Source organism: Schistocerca nitens, chromosome 6, assembly GCF_023898315.1.
Source record: "Schistocerca nitens isolate TAMUIC-IGC-003100 chromosome 6, iqSchNite1.1, whole genome shotgun sequence".
Classification (NCBI taxonomy): Eukaryota; Metazoa; Arthropoda; class Insecta; order Orthoptera; family Acrididae; genus Schistocerca; species Schistocerca nitens.
The window spans coordinates 53,451,604-53,470,260 of record NC_064619.1 but is presented as its reverse complement, the minus strand read 5'-3'; the positions used below and the strand labels follow the sequence as shown (position 1 = coordinate 53,470,260).

The 18,657-nt window shown below is 41.8% G+C and overlaps 1 non-coding gene and 1 pseudogene across 1 annotated transcript; one reads left to right on the top strand and one right to left on the bottom strand.

Annotated features, from left to right (window-relative positions):
- The first annotated feature begins 7,804 nt into the window (after window positions 1-7,804).
- Window positions 7,805-7,923, top strand: LOC126191914 (5S ribosomal RNA; annotated as a pseudogene).
- Window positions 7,924-17,774: 9,851 nt separating this feature from the next.
- Window positions 17,775-17,849, bottom strand: Trnas-cga (transfer RNA serine (anticodon CGA)). The gene has a single exon. It is a non-coding gene; the product is annotated as a tRNA-Ser (tRNA).
- Window positions 17,850-18,657: the final 808 nt, after the last annotated feature.

Genomic DNA, 18,657 nt, shown 5'->3' with positions numbered 1-18,657 from the left:
GTTTATTGATGTAAGAATTTTGGTTTCTGTGTTCAGGTTTAATTATTGCACAGGGCCGAAGGTCAGCGCAGCTGCCCTTATAAGATTTATCAGGTTTAACATTGACTTTCATAATTTTGCTGGGAGGTTACAATTTCACTATTATTGACCTTTAAAAATTTTGCGGGGAGGTTACACTAGTGAGCTAGTGTATCTGTACGATCTGTTACAAAAATTTAGAAAGGGATAATCTCCACAGGTGTGATCCCTCTGTGCTTGTGGTAAAAAGCGTCCAAGATCTGAAGTATAGAAGTTTCACTGTGATTACTCTGATATGTATGTAATAATGTAATACGACACACTGTACTACATGCATGTGAATAACATATTTCCACTGCAAGCTAGAAACAGTCGAAAAGCAGTCACAAATAACAATGTTTTAATTGGTTCGCCGTGATGAGAAAAAGCATTTCAGTTGTTGCATGGACATTATCAGCATTAATAAACTAATTATACAACAACAGGCTACACAAATGAAGAAAGTGGTCGGTATTATTACGAAAGTAGCAATATCCTGAAAGAGTGTTATGATTAGATATATTTAATTTGTTGAAATGTGCTGCTGACAAAGGCAGATCTACTTTCAGGACAATGTTTTTCGAACTCCATCTCACAAGGCACACATGGCTAGCTTGTGCATTCCTCTCGCGCGCATTATCCTTCGCTGCTGACAATACACTGACCATTGTGTTGTGCGACAGATCAATTGTTTATTTTTCTCAATAACAACTATTTTATTCGCGATCACGCATTGTCAGTTTGGCAAGCCCTAGGTCAGTAAACAGTATCTGGCATGTGCCTATCATTCCGCCTGAAGGAACGCTCGTCATTATTTTAATACTGCTCAGATCAAGGGAAGGAATAAAATCCTTTGGTAAGTTTCCATTCCAGTCTCTCAGTGTTAAAAATACGATGGGTTACGGGGATTCCACCAAAATTCCAACAGAATTGCCAATCTGTTTTTGTGTGAGTTGTTAACCTTTTCTCATTCGGAGAAGCATCACCAATTATGAGTAAAGGCCACATTTCTCTTGGTGACTGGTTTAATTGTACTTCCTTTGTCACAATGTAATTTGCCAAACTCATCTCACAGCAGCTATTGAGACAGAATTCCGAAACGGAGGGCCTCATTAAACAAGTAATTGGCTCACAGAGCTCAATAGCTTACGAAAAACGTCATAGTATCGGTTTGCAGTAACATAAAAGAAGAAATTTCATGTTTATTTTCATACTAGGAGGCTCTTGTTTCGCTAGCTGTCGATAACTCTTAAAAAATTACAGTACTAGAGTGAAATAAATGAAAAAAGAAGTAGTGATATATCACGATAGATAAGAAAGTTCCGTGTGTTTAATAATTGGCAAAACACTCTCCTCCTTGTGTGCTGTCATTCGCCAAACTTTCGTTTCGATGTCTCGAGCGGTTTAGGAGATATGAGAGATGTTGCGAGTATTTCATTCTCGTGGGCGTGAGATCGGAAGTGAGCGCGCTACATGGGATCTATGTTCTCGAGATCGGAGGCAGATAGAGATCTCCTCCCAAGTCTAAACAAAAATTCAGCATGTTAACTAAATTTCTTACGCAGCAGCATATGGTGTAATACGCACCAAACGCAAAATCATAGCGACCCTTTAATTTTCGTTGCAAACTTTTTGAGTTTTGCGTAGTGTCTTACTAAAATGTGTACATCACAATAAGAATGGTTATTAGCGAGGTGATGGGCACTTCGTCACTACAAGTAAGGCAAAAATCATATATTTTCAGATAATAGTTTCTGTAAAATCGTTTGAGAAAGATAAGAGGTTGCGCGCGCTTCGGTTCAGTCAGCGCAGAGCGTCGCCAGTCAGCGCGTGCGAAGTTTGGTGTACGCGTCGCAATATGGGCTGGACCAGCGCGACCCGTGCGGCACGTGCGTGTCGCGCTGTAGTGTCGTGTCACGTCACACGTGCTATACGCTTCTCAATTTGCGCCTAGCCTAACGGCGTTGTTCGTAAGATCCCCCTCAGTCTTACACCACCGATAACGGGAGGATGGCCATCCAAGGACAGTTCCGTCAGTAACGCGCCACGTGGGCGCTATGAGCGTTGTCCGTAGTTGAATTTGACTTTGAGCGGCTGTGTGACTCTCTCTACAAGTATTCTTGCGACTTACATGCCCAGTCTTACGCGCTGCAGTCATGGACTGTGCGGCTGGTCCCGGCGGAGGTTCGAGTCCTCCCTCGGGCAGGATAATTTAGTGTATTTAATTTAGTGAATTTAGTATTTAGTGTATTTAATTTAGTAGTGTGTAAGCTTAGGGACTGATGACCTTAGCAGTTAAGTCACGTAAGATTTCACACACTTACATGCCCGTGAAGCACGTCAGTCGGATGTGGTGGAAGACAACCTTCAAAATTTGCCTGCTATTTGTGTCTACAAAATTCATAAGCAAAGTGGCAATACTAAGCTGTAGTCATCAGCGCTTTTTGGACTATTCTGGTGAGCACTGATGTGCAGGCCAGTGGGTCTCAAGAGGTGTGACATGGCACAATACTGTGCCGCGAGATTGGCCGAGGTGTATCCCGATACTTCTGAAGTTTGAAAAGGTACAGCAAAAAATTAAGAAAAATGAATCGCCAGACTCCCAAAATCTGCGATGTTGTAGACATTATATTCTCTGTGATGTTCCGTTATGTTTTTATCTGAAAGCCATTGGATTCGTGCGACTCCCTTCTTCTTGTATCGTTGTCTCTTGCCATCTTCTCTATCTGCACGGACAGCAGAAGGTGATGCTGTTGTACAATTTAGATTAATTAAATTTATCTAAACCTGAATTAATGTTGATTAATATTACTAATATTAACTGTTTTTAATGTATTTGAGAGAAGTGTGATCGGTGAGCGACATCAGTAATGTTGCTAATACAGTGTTGCTATTGATCGGCAGCCATTGCTGCAGCCTTAAATGTATGCTGCTTGATCAAGAAAAGAACCTGCGTTTTCTTCCAAAATTTGGTTTTCGAAGTACGATCAATTTAAAGAAACATTGCTCTTCTACGCAAATATTAGCGTTCAAATATTTACATTTCTTCCCACAGTCATGCATCATTATTAGTAGCAGACCAACAGTTACAGATTGTGCAGAGTAATAAATTCGTTTCCGCCATTAAAATATTTCTGTCTCCTTTTTTTGTTTATGATATGGAACAAACAACTCTTAATCACTTTCGAAAGAGGAAATGTGGGGTTTGTGGTACTGTTATGTAACTGAAGTAATTTCACGGAATATTTATTTAAAATAACAGTAGAATATATAGTAATATTCTAGAATTTAAATGTATTTGTAGGTTATCAATCACACACACACACACACACACACACACACACACACACACACACACACATACATACATACATATACACATACACACGGAAGGAGAGGCACGCAGCAGCCAGTCGCAATACACACGCATTTCTTGTTCGCGGGAGACACGTCTCTCACGTTTCTTGCTTTCCTTTTTATTCTTTTCCGCATTGATTAGTGCCGAAAAGCCCAGATCGCACAAATAGGTGGTGGAAAAATGCAACAGGTTTGATGTGTCGGCAGCTGGGCCAACACCTTGTAGATCGAAGTGGCTGAAAGTGCACGCTAAACTAACGCAGACGGGCGTGAAGTACTGGAACATGAGACTTATTAATGAATAAGAAGAAAAGTACGTAGCTGGAATAATATACTTAACTTTATTCTCTTGTTGGAATACATCTCTTGAATAGTAGTAAGCTATAAGCACTGATACAAATGGCGCCTTGCTAGGTAGTAGCTATGGAATAAGCTGAAGGCTATTCTATCAGTCTCTCGGCAAATGAGAGGAAGACTTGGTAGGTCTGGTCGCAAGCTATGTCGTCCGTACAACTGGGGCGAGGTCATGTCCGTGTCTTGTGACCTGCCATGTGGTGGCGCTAGGTTTGCGATTACACAGTGGCGACACGCGGGTCCGACATGTACTACAGGACCGCGGCCGATTTAAGTTACCACCTAGCAAGTGTGGTGTCTAGCGGTGACACCACAAGGTTATTAACTGCTTTCATTCCTATTACTGGATACAGGGAACGGTTGATTGTGGCTTATGGTGACGTAGAATAAAGGCTCCGCACCCAGTCATATTTGCAAACAATGTTGGAGGGGAAATATTGTGCCTTGTTATTCTCAAGGACCATGAAGTGATTTAAAATGCGTCATTGTGTAGATATACCTCGGAAGTAAGAGAAAATATCTTAAGATTTAACTTTTGCATATTTTAAGTTTTTTCTACAGTCTAATTTTTTAATATAAAACTGGTGAGTTTATCACTTGACGGCAGACCATTTTGTTTCTTTTCCTTGCTTACTCTCGTTCAGGTAATTTAAGTAGCGAAAAATGTTAGCCAAACAGGCTACCTTTACGCACCAGTCCTCCTCATTAACTGAGTTGCAAAGTCTGACTTTTCGACGCTAAACATACTTAATAGCTCTTTTCTCCGTTTAAAAAGCTTTGCATCACTCTACCTTTCGACAACCAGCGGATCTTAGTATGCAGAACCAAAGTGTCGTGTCGAGATCCTGCTTCATGCCACAGTTGTTTGAAGAGTGTTATGTTAAGAGCCCCGGACTTAACGAATTTTACCATGTTAGTGACTGAATCCAAAACCCTTGTAGGTTCTGTTGAAATAGTCTTCACCAACAAAGCCTCTCGATGTATGAAGCAAGGTGTTGAACCTACGGTCGAGAAATCTCGTTTTAGTCTTACAACAAAGCCTTTGAATCTTCCAGTCATTGCTGGTGAACCGTCTGTGCAAACAGGAAGACAACTTTTCCACAACGCCCGTTTTGTTCCAGCGTACTGGATATGGAATTATACAAACTTGAACCAGCTGACGTTGAGGGCAGTTCAGTACACGAAAAGAATTGTTGAGTAATTGAGTCCTCATCAACAAATCTTATGTAACAAGTTTGCGTGTGTGGCTATCATCCGCAGCAGGAGTACCATAACTACATAGGCAATCGGTAAAATATAAGAGAAGACAGAAGATGGTAAACAATGACATGCAAACACAAGCTCACACATAACGTCACCAACATGTTTAAAAGACAGGGCATAAACATAGCAGATAGAACAGATAATTCTATCCAAAAATACACCCCAAAACTGACAAAAGACATACACATAGACACATACCACATAGCAGGTATGTATCAATTACAGTGTAACACTTGTGATGGGAGATACTTAAGGTAAAAAGGCAGAAGATTTACTTAAGCCAACCTCTAGAGATGAAGACATGAAAATAATTCGAAAAAAAACACCTTCTGACCCTGCAAGAAAATTACCACATACAAAAAACTGTAGCAAAAAAGAAAACCCCTTTGAATGACCACGTACACATGACAAACAACTCACTATTTACATTAATAGATAAAATAATAGAGTAACTCTCCAACAGCGCTTTATTATCATAATAATGATGCTACCCAATCCCTTTCCACTCACTCGTCCAAGAACCCCTCCACAAACATTTAAACCAAAACTCAAATCAGCTGAACATCAAAACTTTCAACTACTCCCTGACAGCTATTACATTCATATTCAACTTTCCGGAACTCGCTGTGTTTAACCACTGACACAGCCACCCACACACCCACCTACACACCCAACCATCAACCCATCCACACACACACACACACACACACACACACACACACACAAATCATAAGTACACATGCACACATTCTCTCTCTTACACATGCAAACAGACACACACACACACACACACACACACACACACGGAAGGAGAGGCACACAGCAGCCAGTCGCAATCCCAATAGTTTTTATTACCCTTGCAGATCTAAATTTCGGCTATAAATAGCCATCTTCAGTGCATTAGAGTTGCAGTCCTTCTGCCTATACATCAGTAAGATCGTACGGTGACGTGTACTGTCACGAGTTTGGATTGTAACTCAAATACTCTGAAGATGACTATTAATAGCCGAAGCCTAGGTACACAAGAGGGCAGAGAGACAGATATAAAGAATATAGAAATGAACCCGACCTTAGTTTTCAGCATATACTTCATTAGGCTGGCAACATGTACATAGACAACCAAACAAGAAGAGGCGTAATGTGGACAGTAGTTATGACTTTAAATCATAGTTTCCTGTAAATTAACTGCAGCTTGTAACAGAAGAGTAATAGTTCTCCACAGCAATTAGCACATAGTACATGAGAATTTTGAAGAAAAAAGTTCGTAACATGAAAATGTGGAGGAGGAGATCTGTGTTTAACGTCCCGTCGACAACGAGGTCATTAGAGACGGAGCACAAACTTGGATTAGGGAAGACTGGGGAAGGAAACCGCCCGCACCCTTTCAAAGGAACAATCCCGGTGTTTGTCTGAAACGACTTAGGGAAATCACCGTAAACCTAAATCAGGATGGCCGGAGACGGGTTTGAACCGTCGTCCTCCCGAAAGCGAGTCCAGAGTGCTAACCATTGTGCCACCTTGCTCGGTACGAAAATATGCTTATGTCCGATAAGTGAAGTTATAGAGCGACCTCCAGCATGTGACCAAATGAGAGGAAACGCAGACGCCAGCCAAAAAACTCAAATAACCATAAGAAATCACTTATTTACGTAAAAAACAAGACGTGAACTGTTGCTGAATCGTGCGTTGTACAGTGTGCTGCGACCACAAAAAGTCTGAGAACCACTGGCGCAGACTACACGAACAGTTATTCCGAGTTATCCACTGCGCCATAGGGTTCTGTATATTATGTGTAATAAATTTTTTGCGTTTGATTTAACCCGTATTTTATTTAAAGACTTTACTTGTTACAACTTGGATATCTTACACTGATAAAGTTCTTTACGCCTCAGTTATTTGGGGTGGGTTACCTAGTTCTTTGAGCCATGTTGGTAATTTATGAATATTTGTCCTAGTTGTGTATGTTTTATTTTTTGCTAAGGATTTATGTGAGTTCAGTTTTACTACCTGCTGTTTTATTTTATGCAATGTGGACAATATTGTTTAAATTTTATGTATACATTCTTTTTATAGAAATAGAGTTGACGCAACTTAAAACCAAGCTACATTCTCTTTGGATCAGGTTTACATTCTACCTAATTACACGTTCCTGTTTGTTTCTAACTTCGGGTTTTAAGGAGACATATGCTACCAGTGTATGAGAGTTTCAGACAGCCTCCCTAATAACTTACATAAAGATTAAATTTCAGACTGTTTTAATTTTGTTCACTGCCTTTTGTTATCTGGCGTGTTTACGAAACTAATGTGTTAAGGAAATGTTTATTCATGCTTGATGCATTATTCTGGAGCATTTGTTAACTGAAAAGTTTTTCTGTCTGCTTTGATGCTACCTGAATTAATACGACACTTTACTGAATTCCGCTCGGCCACTGCGACCCCGCCGGGATCAGCCGCACAGTCCATGACTGCAGCGCCTTAGACCGCTCGGCTAATCGCGCGCGGCACTGAACTCATTTTCAGACGGAACTACCAGGGTGAATGAAGCTCTACGCAAGATCACGATTGGAAATCTTAAATTAGTATTCATCAAATTTAAAATACTGAGTACTTATTGCTGATCTTTTGGATTGTTATAAATATTTAATTTCATTTGAGCTTGTCGAATTTTACATGTCAAAAATTCAAAGTAACAGTTTGTACAACTTGTGAAATAAAATTAATTTACCTTTATGAGTGAGGTATTATGTTTTTGGCGGCCTGGCACATTACAACCGCCAGCGGTCTTGCCGCAGTGGTAACACAGGTTCCCGTCGGATCACCGAAGTTAAATGCTGTTGGGCTTGGCTAGCACTTAGATGGGTGACCGCACGCGTCTACCGAGCGCTATTGGCAAGCGGGCTGCAGTCAGCGCTTGTGAGGACAATTGTGAAGCTGCTCGACTGAGAAGTAGCGGTTCTAGCGCCTCCGGTCACGAAAAATGACAACGGCCGGGAGAGAGATGTGCTGACCACATGCCCCTCTATATCCGCATCCTGTGACGTCTGTGGGCTGAGAATAAATACAAATATTAGATCAAACTGCTCAACTTCTCCTCCGAACATCCATAGTAAGACAAGAATATGCAAGTGACACATACCTGAAACATGATCTTGCGACTGAGATAAACTTCTTGTAAGTCACTTGAATGTACAGATGTTTAACTAAGAAGGCGAGAACAAGAGCGTAACACTTTTTCACGGTAGGTTCAAGAACAAAATTCATTGTGATAAGGACACAATTCTACATCGCACCAGCGAACGCGTAATTTGCAATCACATGAATATGATCGGAATGGTAGCTACTTGTAGTCGCCACAGTGCTGGAAGATGCTAGTCGAATGCGCTCAGCTCGAAAGTACAAGGCAAGAGTCTAAATCACGTCTGCTCGATGTGCTGCCAGGAGTCAACGTCCTTTGTGCTCGAACAGCACGAGACGTCCCAGGTAAAGAATTCACACCCAGCAGTGTGATTGGACGGCACTGGTCAAAGCTGTCATGTGTCCTTAGGAGATACTTGCCGATTCCTCCTGCAGATGTGGACCACTCCAGTGGACAGTCGGCTTGTGTCTCATCGTCTTTGAGTTGACGAGTGACTTGACACGTGGCGCACGAGTGTGCGATTAAGGAAAACGCTCGCGACACAGCGGCCGTTTTCCAAGGCCAACTTCAATTTTTCCGTCTATGGTTCGCTGGACGTTTCATCGCGACAAATGCTTGGCTCTTGGTGGAAGGTTAAACTCCATTTTGCCGCCCATGCTGTCATCGTATAGCGGGTGGTCTGTAGGCAACCCTGCGTGAGTTGGAAAAACATGAAGCACGTGAATAGTGCATTGTCGATCGCATACAGCACAAGCTGGACTTGATAGTTTGTCAGATTCTCTGTGTAGAGACTATCGGGACTCCTGTCTGGACACAGCTCTATGATTACATTAAAAAAAATTACATTTTCGTTCTGAGTCTCCTGAATACTCATCTTTTTTCTTCTGGCCTTCTATCACGCTCATGGTTGTGGAAGGTAATGAAGAGCAATCGTCTGTCCATAATTTGACGGGTACTTATTTTAATTCTGTTGTCGGACCTCTTTCGTTTACCTGCAATCGTTATTTATCCTAAGGGAGGAAAATCGAGTGCGCCATTTGTCCGTTAATCCTCTACATGTCATTCTGTAGTGCTATTTGAACTGTTATGTGTTGTGTCTGTGAGGCGCCTCGAGCCATGAAACCACACTCAGTCCAGCAGTCGGTATGCGGTATGTCTATTCAGTCCACGTGCAGTTATATATCGATTTGTTAAATTTATAATCGTGGATGAAAATATTTATGGGTCGTGACGTCGTGTAAATTTAGTACAGTAGTAATAGCGGTTAAAATGTACGCTAACAGTCAACAATGTTGCTACGTAGGCAAATGATTCTGAGCAAAGGTACTAGGTTGGCTTGTAACGATGTACTTATGTTGTCAACACACATGGCACGCTCAAAAATACCGTGTTTTGTTTAAAACTGTAGTAGTTAAAGCCCGATAAATAAATATTGTTGCAGAGAGAGACACGATATAATCGCCTACGTAGCCGCACTGTTGTTCTCAATTTTATGTTAATTCTTTGTGAAACACCTTTTATATTGTTAATTATGATTTGAATAATATTCACGCCAGTGAAAAAAATGATTTTTACCAGTCAACGATTTACTCATAAGCAAGCATGAGCATCGTGTCGTTATTTATTATCTTTGGGTCCGTCGTGTATATCTAATGAGAACTGTTCCGCAAAAAATATTTCCTTTTCCTGATAGCAAAAATATTTACAGGATTTTTTTTCTGTTATCTTGTGGGAGAAGCCCCAAAATCATGTGAAATAATTATATTTCCTATAATGGCTGCAAATGCGCCATTACGACAAAAGAATGGCAGACGGCCAATGATAAAACTTGAATTCTAGCGATAATTAATTACTTTCACTTAATTATATTCACATGGAGGGAGAAGTATGAAGTGAGATTACAAGGACAAATACTTTTTGTACAAGTATTCTGAAAAACTTACGTACAATTAGAAAATCGTGCGCCCAGGAGCAACCTCGTACAAAATCTTCTAGTAGGTTCGAGAGCTGACGCCAGGGTGATCATGTTATTCATACAATTCTTCATCCCACAATAATATACAAATGCCATGATATGATGTACTCATATTCTTTGTTATTTTTAGTATTTGTTATACATGAATATATTTATTATTAATATTTTTATGTTAAAACACGTAAGGGTGGAGAGCTTTTCTCGTTCAAAAATAGTATTCCATCAATGATAGCACATATACATACATTAACACGCATAGTTTTGTTCGTTATTGACACAGTTTGCTTATGGTTATCGTAACATTTTACTACGGTTTTAGGAGGCTTTCCAGGAGACGGTACATACGATGAAAGAGTGTACCGCTTTTAGGATAAGGGAAACTGGTCCAGAAACGATTGTTACGTCGGAAGTTATAAGCGAAAATGAGAAATTTCAAATAAGCCATTGATCTACTGAGCATGATTAAAAAAAGAGTTATAAGCATTAATGTTATCGTTTCGTAAAATCATGTTTGTTGACAACGTCGACCAGGAGATACGCGATCTGTTCTAATTTTTTAAATTTATGCTGGAGATTGAAAACCCATGAGTCAAGATCGCACATGACATCTTATTAGGATTGATTACCAGTTTCGGCTGACATCAGATCATAAAACATTCTTGATTAGTGTTGGTGCCACTACAGCTTCACACATGACAACATCCGTACATGACGTAGTTAAAAACAGGTTTTCAACGTTCGAGGCCAGCGTAATTGAACAATGGTCATAAAACGAATCCGTTATATCTTTGTAACTGATAGAATCAGTATTGCCATCTTGTAACAGAGATCATCATTCATATATTGTTTTAACGTAGTATACGTGAATAGTATATAGCAGCTGATACCTATTGCAGCGTTCAAGAAACGCAACGCAACGTTGTATACACATGTGTGGCGAGTACAGTAGCGAAATAGGGACCCGGAATAGTTGGTGTGGACTGTTGCCAATCGCTGTCTCAAACTTCAACATTTTCTTTAGTACAGAAATTTTCAAGAATCAGCTGTTGCGAAGCACAATCTAATAAAGAAACAAAATTATGTTTGAATAGACCCGACGAGCAGTCGAAATTAGACTGGGTGGTAGCAACTTCAGTAGAGACACCTGGTTATGATATTAGCAATGCATTGAAGCGTGCACTTGACAAATTAGGGATCACAGAGGAAGACTTTACATAACCCCCCGCCTGATACGAGTGTTGGCTCTGCAAGAGGCGCCGGATAGCAAAGCACAAACGTAACCTACGGTCGCACAGAATGGCACCTCAGCGTTCAACGTGACGTAATCCAGTCCATCACATGCCGTTCTCTCGGTGTGAACGTGCGAGAGCCTCGCTAATTTAACGATAGTCAGACGATGATGGAGGCAGTCGTCGAAAGCTTGGGATTTTAACCTAATTTGACGCTGCAAGGTAATCGAGGACTTATCTTTATCCGTTAACTACACTTGCTATTTAGACTGACGTTAGTAACTTCGTTGCGAAGTTTTCGACCCAAAAACCAAAAACCATCTGAGACCCATTTACTTCTATATTTCCGTAAAGTGTTGGTAAAGAATTAATAAAAAAGTGGTAGCTGTTTATAAAAAATCAGTCTTTACTGAAAAAAGAAACATGATCTTAACAATACTTAAGGCACTTACTTTAACAACAGCCTCTTAAACAGAAATAAGTTTTGACATCAAGTAATGATTAATTAAATAAACAATGAAGAAAAAAATAAATAATGACTTTCAATGAAAAAAGTGACGGTAGGTACATGAACGAATGAACTAAAACAACGAAAAGTATCCTGCCCTAAATGGCTGCATTTATTTTCATTAATCACAGTCAAGATTTGCTTTTCTGTCCATGAAAACAGCCCGACTGTCTTACTATTTCTTTTTTTTTTCTTTGCAATCATCCTCTACTCCAACGTCAGTTTCACGATCAGATACTTCCGTATGACTGTCGCTAGGCTCGACTGCCTCTTGAAAAGAATCTGGCATATCCGATGAGCTCGCTAATCAACAATAATTCCAAAATTTGATCACTGTTCGAACATCGTTCCATTTTGCCTAAAACAATTTTAAAAAAATTTGATGACAAATAAGAAAAGTAACGTTTATTGCTTCAAGGCGTAATTTCGACCCCAGCCGGTACGTAACTACGGAAATAATGGTCGCTGCTTAGCACGAGATTGCACGAAGCGAAAGCTCAGCCGGACTAAGAATACATTGAAGCAAACTGACAACGTTGCAATCAGAACGGAATTACATACAAAAGGCACCGAGCGAGGTGGCGCAGTGGTTAGCGCACTGGACTCGCATTCGGGAGAACGACGGTTCAAACCACGTCCGGCTATCCTTACTCAGTTTGTCCGTAATTTGCCTAAATCGTTCAGGACAAATGCCAGGATGGTTCCTTTGAGAATGCACGTCCGATTTCCTTCCCCATCCTTGACACAATCCGAGTTTGTGCTCCGTCTCTAATGACCTCGATGTCGACGGACGTTAATCCCAATCTTGCTTGCTTCGTTCCTTCCTTCCGTAGTTAACCCCTTAATGCCTGAATAGATATTATGTAGAAGTACCTGAGACGCTCAAGAGATGGCAGCACATGCCAGCTGCTCCTACCCTCACCGACTCTTGTAAACAGTTACCCCTCCACTAATTAGAGTCGCAAAGGTATGAAGCAAATAAATTCGCTATGTCCGGCGTTAAGGGGTTGAGAGTTAATCCTCGTTCCTTATTTACCGCCCAACCGTCGATATGGACCAGACGATCCACGTAGCAGCGCTGTTGCACGTCGTGAATTAGATGTACACTGATGGCAGCTGCTGCGATCATCTTGGCGCATTTCACGAGAGAAAACCGAGTCTTTCCTCGGGCGATGTCCTTTCCAAGTTCGCCGAGCACCTGTGCGGCAGTTACGTATGAAACCGACCGGCTATGGCCGTTGCAGAACGCCTCGCAATTCCTTCACGTAGATGCGGGCAGTTGTCTGGGACCGGTTCTGCGCGGTTTTCTTTGGATTTCTTTGCAGGTGGGCGTTACTTTTCCAGAGTTGTCCGACCAAACTGAAATCTTCCTTTCGGCCTCGCTGTTGAGTGATTCATGTGTCGTTTCCTCTACGCACTGCTGCAAACGGTCCTATAGACTACAATGCGGATTTGGTATTTCTCCCCTTAATACTCATTAGCTTGCATTTATTTTCGTGTAAGGCGAACTGCAGATTTCTTCAGCAATGAGAAAAACTGTGCATATCAAATTAATCTGTCTTACATCACCTAGAGAGGAGACTTTTTTATAGACAACTACACAGTCTACGAACTTTTATATCAATAACCAGTCACGTTGTGTCTATGAATCCTGCATACTCGATTCGCTAGACAAACAATCAAACAACTAGTATTAATGAGTTTTATTATAAAACACAAACACAATCACTTTTATACTTGCCGCAAGCTAAGGGGGACATGCAAAATAATCAGTCCTCTTGAGAATAGGCAAACACAAGTCTGTGCTTATTTAGAGAGTACTAATGAAGTGGCTAACGTTGGTGCTGCTATCGAGGTGGGCGCTATCAGTCGGGCGCGGCGCTGACTTCTTCTCACAGCCTTCTCTTCCCTGTTGTTCCCGACTGGCGTGCCGGCGCTGACTTTACGGCGTAACAAGTCAAGATATCAAAACAAGGTGTTCTGTAGATAATAGTACACACATTACAAAAAGTTTTGCATCACCCCGGTTCCCAGAACTCCTGAAGATAGACGTTGACTATGGATACTGAATCACATACACAATCCATCTAACTGTTCAGAGATGTCACTAAACCCGCCCAAAGATGTCAACAACCACGCACGAGCAGTGCCTATTAGACGGAGGGGATCCGACATCCGATCAGTTCCAGTCATTCCACCAGGAAGGAGTACACGGCTCGTGTTACCTGTAGTTCAACCATGCCTAGACGGCCAATACTGCGGTTAAATCGCGTCCATATTGTTATTTTGTCCCATGAAGGGCTCTCAACGAGGGAAGTGTCGAGGGGTCTCGGAGTGAACCAAAGCGATGTTGTTCGGACATGGGGAAGATACAGAGAGACAGGAAGAGTCGATGACATGCCTCGCTCAGGCCGCCCAATGGATACTACTGCAGTGGATGACCGCTACCTACGGATTATAGCTCGGAGGAATCTTGACAGCAACGCCACCATGTTGAATAATGATTTTCGTGCAGCCACAGGACGGCGTGTAACTCAAACTGTGCGCAACTTCTCCCCCGGCGTCCACGGCAAGGTCTATCTTTCCAACCGCGGTTCTAGGCGCTTCAGTCTGGAACCGCGCGACCGCTACGGTAGCAGGTTCGAATCCTGCCTCGGGCATGGATGTGTGTAATGTGTTTAGGTTAGTTAGTGCAACTATATTGGCAGCATATTGGCGAGGCATTCGTCTTCATGGACGACAATTCTCGCCCACATCGTGCGCATCCCGTGAATGATTTCCTTCAGTATAACGACATTGCTCGACTACAGTGGCCAGCATGTTCTCCAGACATGACCCCTATCGAACATGCCTGGGATGGACTGAAAACAGCTGTTTGTGGACGACGGACCCACCAACCACTGTGAGGGATCTACGCCGAATCGCCGTTGAGGAGTGGGACAATCTGGACCAACTGCGCCTTGATGAACTTGTGGATAGTATGCCCCGACGAATACAGGCATGCATCAATGCAAAAGGACGTGCTACTGGGTATCAGAGGTATCGGTGTGTACAGAAATATGGACCACAACCTCTGAAGGTCTCGATGTATGGTGGTACAACATGCAATGTGTGGCTTTCATGAGCAATAAAAAGGGCGGAAAGGGCGGAAATGATGTTTATGTTGATCTCTATTCCAATTTTCCGTTCAGGTTCCGGAACTCTCGGAACCGAGGCGATGCAATACTTTATTTGGTGTGTGTATATAAGAGGGCTAATTCTTCGCTGTAGGTTTGACACCTGTATTTACCTATCGGTATACTGAAGAAACGCTTTCTTCATTAAGGAAAGGTAACACAGGGCGTCTCAGATAAAACCGGTAGGCCTCACGTACTGGTTAATCATCTCTAGTCAAATTGTTTGTGAAGTGGCAAAACTGTCTCAAAAGTTGGCTACACTGCATTTTGCCGGAAAGTGAACATAATTCAGAATCGCAATAGTGTGAAACTGAAGCCGAATTTGGTTCGCTATCTGTAAATTCCTTGAATGAAGCAAGTGGTCAAAGTGATGAAAACAGAAGTGAAGACACTGAATCTTTAGCTAAAAGTTCTGCTAGAAATATATTTGGTCGAAACAAATGTCGCTGGTTGCCGATGATTCCTTGCAAGCAATTTTATGTTCGACAGCATAACATCATTCATTTGCCAATGGTGCGAGCAACTACTAAAGTAGGTAACAATCCAGATCCTCTTACTATTTGGAATTTGTTTATCATACTGGAATGGACTAATGTAAAACAGAGAAACGTCTGAGAATGAACCAGACGTTCAGTATGAAGCTGATTTATGTGAACTGAAAGCATATTTAGTGCATCCATTCGCCATGTTGTAGGTGTAGCAGATCCAAGAGCAGCAGCCGTTGTAGATCGATTGGAAAGACTCAAAACACGCTCCACCTGTGACTCAGTAAGGCAGAGGAAGACGCCTTGTGTTTGCTACTGCTGCAAGAAGCCAGTATGCGTTGAGTACTCGACAAAAATTTGCAGCGAGTGCAAAGAAAACTTCTGAGAAGGAAAGTAAAAACCTAAAAATTACTAATGTAATTTTTATTTTTTTTGGATGTGTTATGGAAGTTTATTATGTTTTTACTGTTAAATGTATAATAAGCAATAAAAAAACAGAAAAAATATAATGGAGATTTCAGGGTGTTTGTGTTCTTGTAGAATTAGGATTATCATGTAATGTTATGTTCATTTTCTGCAGGTTTCTGTTTAAATGCGACTTGATCGTAAAAGTAAACTTCAAAATTTATTTGAATATATTTTGTGTGTGGTAACAATGTAATCTCTTACATAAAAAATGAATTGTTTCACAGAAATTGCTGAATGTAATTTTTATAGCTGTTTAAATATGGCGGTCTGTCAGACTGTACCCACGACAAAGCGAGACAGAAAAAAAGTGACCTGGGAAGCTAAGAATTAAAACCACTTATAGCTTTGCCCATTTTCTATAATAACGCAATATTTCAAATCAATGCAAATTTTACGAATACAAATTACTCGTTCTTCAAAAAAGGTTAATTTAAAAACCAAAAGTTTTAGTAGGACGAAAAAACCAGACTAAGTTGCAAATTTTTACTTTTTATTCATTCGCTGACTAGTTTCGTGCCGAGACCCTTTTTCAAACCATCATAACAAAGTCGAAAATGGCATTTCCGAAGATGAACATGATGATATGAAAATGGGTCCCTGCAGGAAACTAGTCATCGATTGAATAAGTAAAAATTTGCAACTTGGACTGGTTTCTCGGTCTACTGATTAACAGAAGTTACTGACCCAAAGTACCCCGGCATGCTGGATGTTCGAAAAATTTTAGTACTGCTGCTGTGGGTAATTGATAGTTCGGTTTTTTTTATCCAGTTACTACGAGGGTAATCCCAAAAGTAAGGTCCCCTATTTTTTTTATAAGTACATAGACCTGTTTATTTCTACAATGGTTTACATCAGTTTACAGCTTGAACATTTAGCTATTTTTCGACATAATTACCATTCCTGTCGACGCATTTTTGTAGACGCTGTGGCAGTTTTTGTATGCCCATGTCATACCAGCTCGCCGCCATGCTCTTCAGAATGTTATGAACCTCTTCTTTCACCTCGTCGTCGGAGGTGAATCGCTTTCCGGCCAAATGCTCTTTTAACCTAGGGAACAGATGATAGTCACTGGGCGCCAAGTCAGGACTATAGGGTGGGTGGGTGATTACGTTCCACTGAAACTGTTTCAGGAGAGCAGCGGTTTGCCGAGCGATGTGTGGGCGAGCGTTGTCATGAAGAATGTCTACGCCCTTGCTCAACATTCCTCTTCTCCGGTTCTGAGTTCTTCAGAGTCTCACAGTACCTGTCAGCGTTAATTGTGGTCCCAGCGATTCAGCTCCGACGACGAGGTGAAAGAAGAGGTTCATAGCTTTCTGAACAGCATGGCGGCGAGCTGGTATGACACGGGCATACGAAGACTGGCACAGCGTCTAAAAAAATGCTTCGACAGTAATGGTGATTATGTCGAAAGATTAGATTAGATTAATTAGATTAGTACTTGAAAGTTCCTGGCACATTAAAACTGTGTGCCGGGCCGAGACTCGAACTCGGGACCTTTGCCTTTCGCGGCAAGTGCTCTACCAACTGAGCTACCCAAGCACGACCCACGGCCCGTCCTCACAGCTTCACTTCTGCCAGTACCTCGTCTCCTACCTTCCAAACTTTACAGAAGCTCTCCTGCGAACCTTGCAGAACTAGCACTCCTGAAAGAAAGGATATTGCGGAGACGTGGCTTAGCCACAGCCTGGGGGATGTTTCCAGAATGAGATTTTCACTCTGCAGCGGAGTGTGCGCTGATATGAAACTTCCAGGTAGATTAAAACTATGTGCCGGGCCGAGACTCGAACTCGGGACCTTTGCCTTTCGCGGGCAAGTGCTCTACCAACTGAGCTACCCAAGCACGACCCACACCCCGTTCTCACAGCTTCACTTCTGCCAGTGACACTATCTCCCCTATTTAGCGATAGTACAAAACGAGCTGCCCTTCTTTGTACTTTTTCGATGTCCTCCGTCAGTCCCACCTGATGCGGATCCCACACCGCACAGCAATACTCCAGAATAGGGCGGACAAGCGTGGTGTAAGCAGTCTCTTTAGTAGAGCTGTTGCACCTTCTAAGTGTTCTGCCAATGAATCGCAGTCTTTGGTTTGCTCTACCGACAATATTACGTATGTGATCGTTCCAATTTAGGTTATTTGAAAATGTAATTAAGTATTTAGTTGAATTTACAGCCTTCAGATTTGTGTGACTTACCGCGTAAGACATGTCGTCGTGCGCTATTCTTCACATCAGGAAGAGCCCGATACATGTCTGATGGACATGATCTTTTAGTCACATCAAATGAATTAGCAAATGCGAATAAGGCCTACCACATCTCTAAGGCCACACATATTGAAATTACCTAGAGATTATGGGATCATTGTCGACGGTTTGTTGAAGCATGTCTTTCACCTGGCTACCTACATGTGGTGTCGCTCCATCTTGCGCGAAAATAGTGGTGTTCAAGCAAAGCTGTAATCACGTGTTGCGGAGTGGCCGAGCGGTTCTAGGCGTTTCAGTCTGGAACCGCGCGACCGCTACGGTCGCAGGTTCGAATCCTGCCTCGGGCATGAATGTGTGTGATGTCCTTAGGTTAGTTAGGTTTAAGTAGTTCTAAGTTCTAGGGGTCTGATGATCTCAGATGTTAAGTCCCACAGTGCTCAGAGCCCTT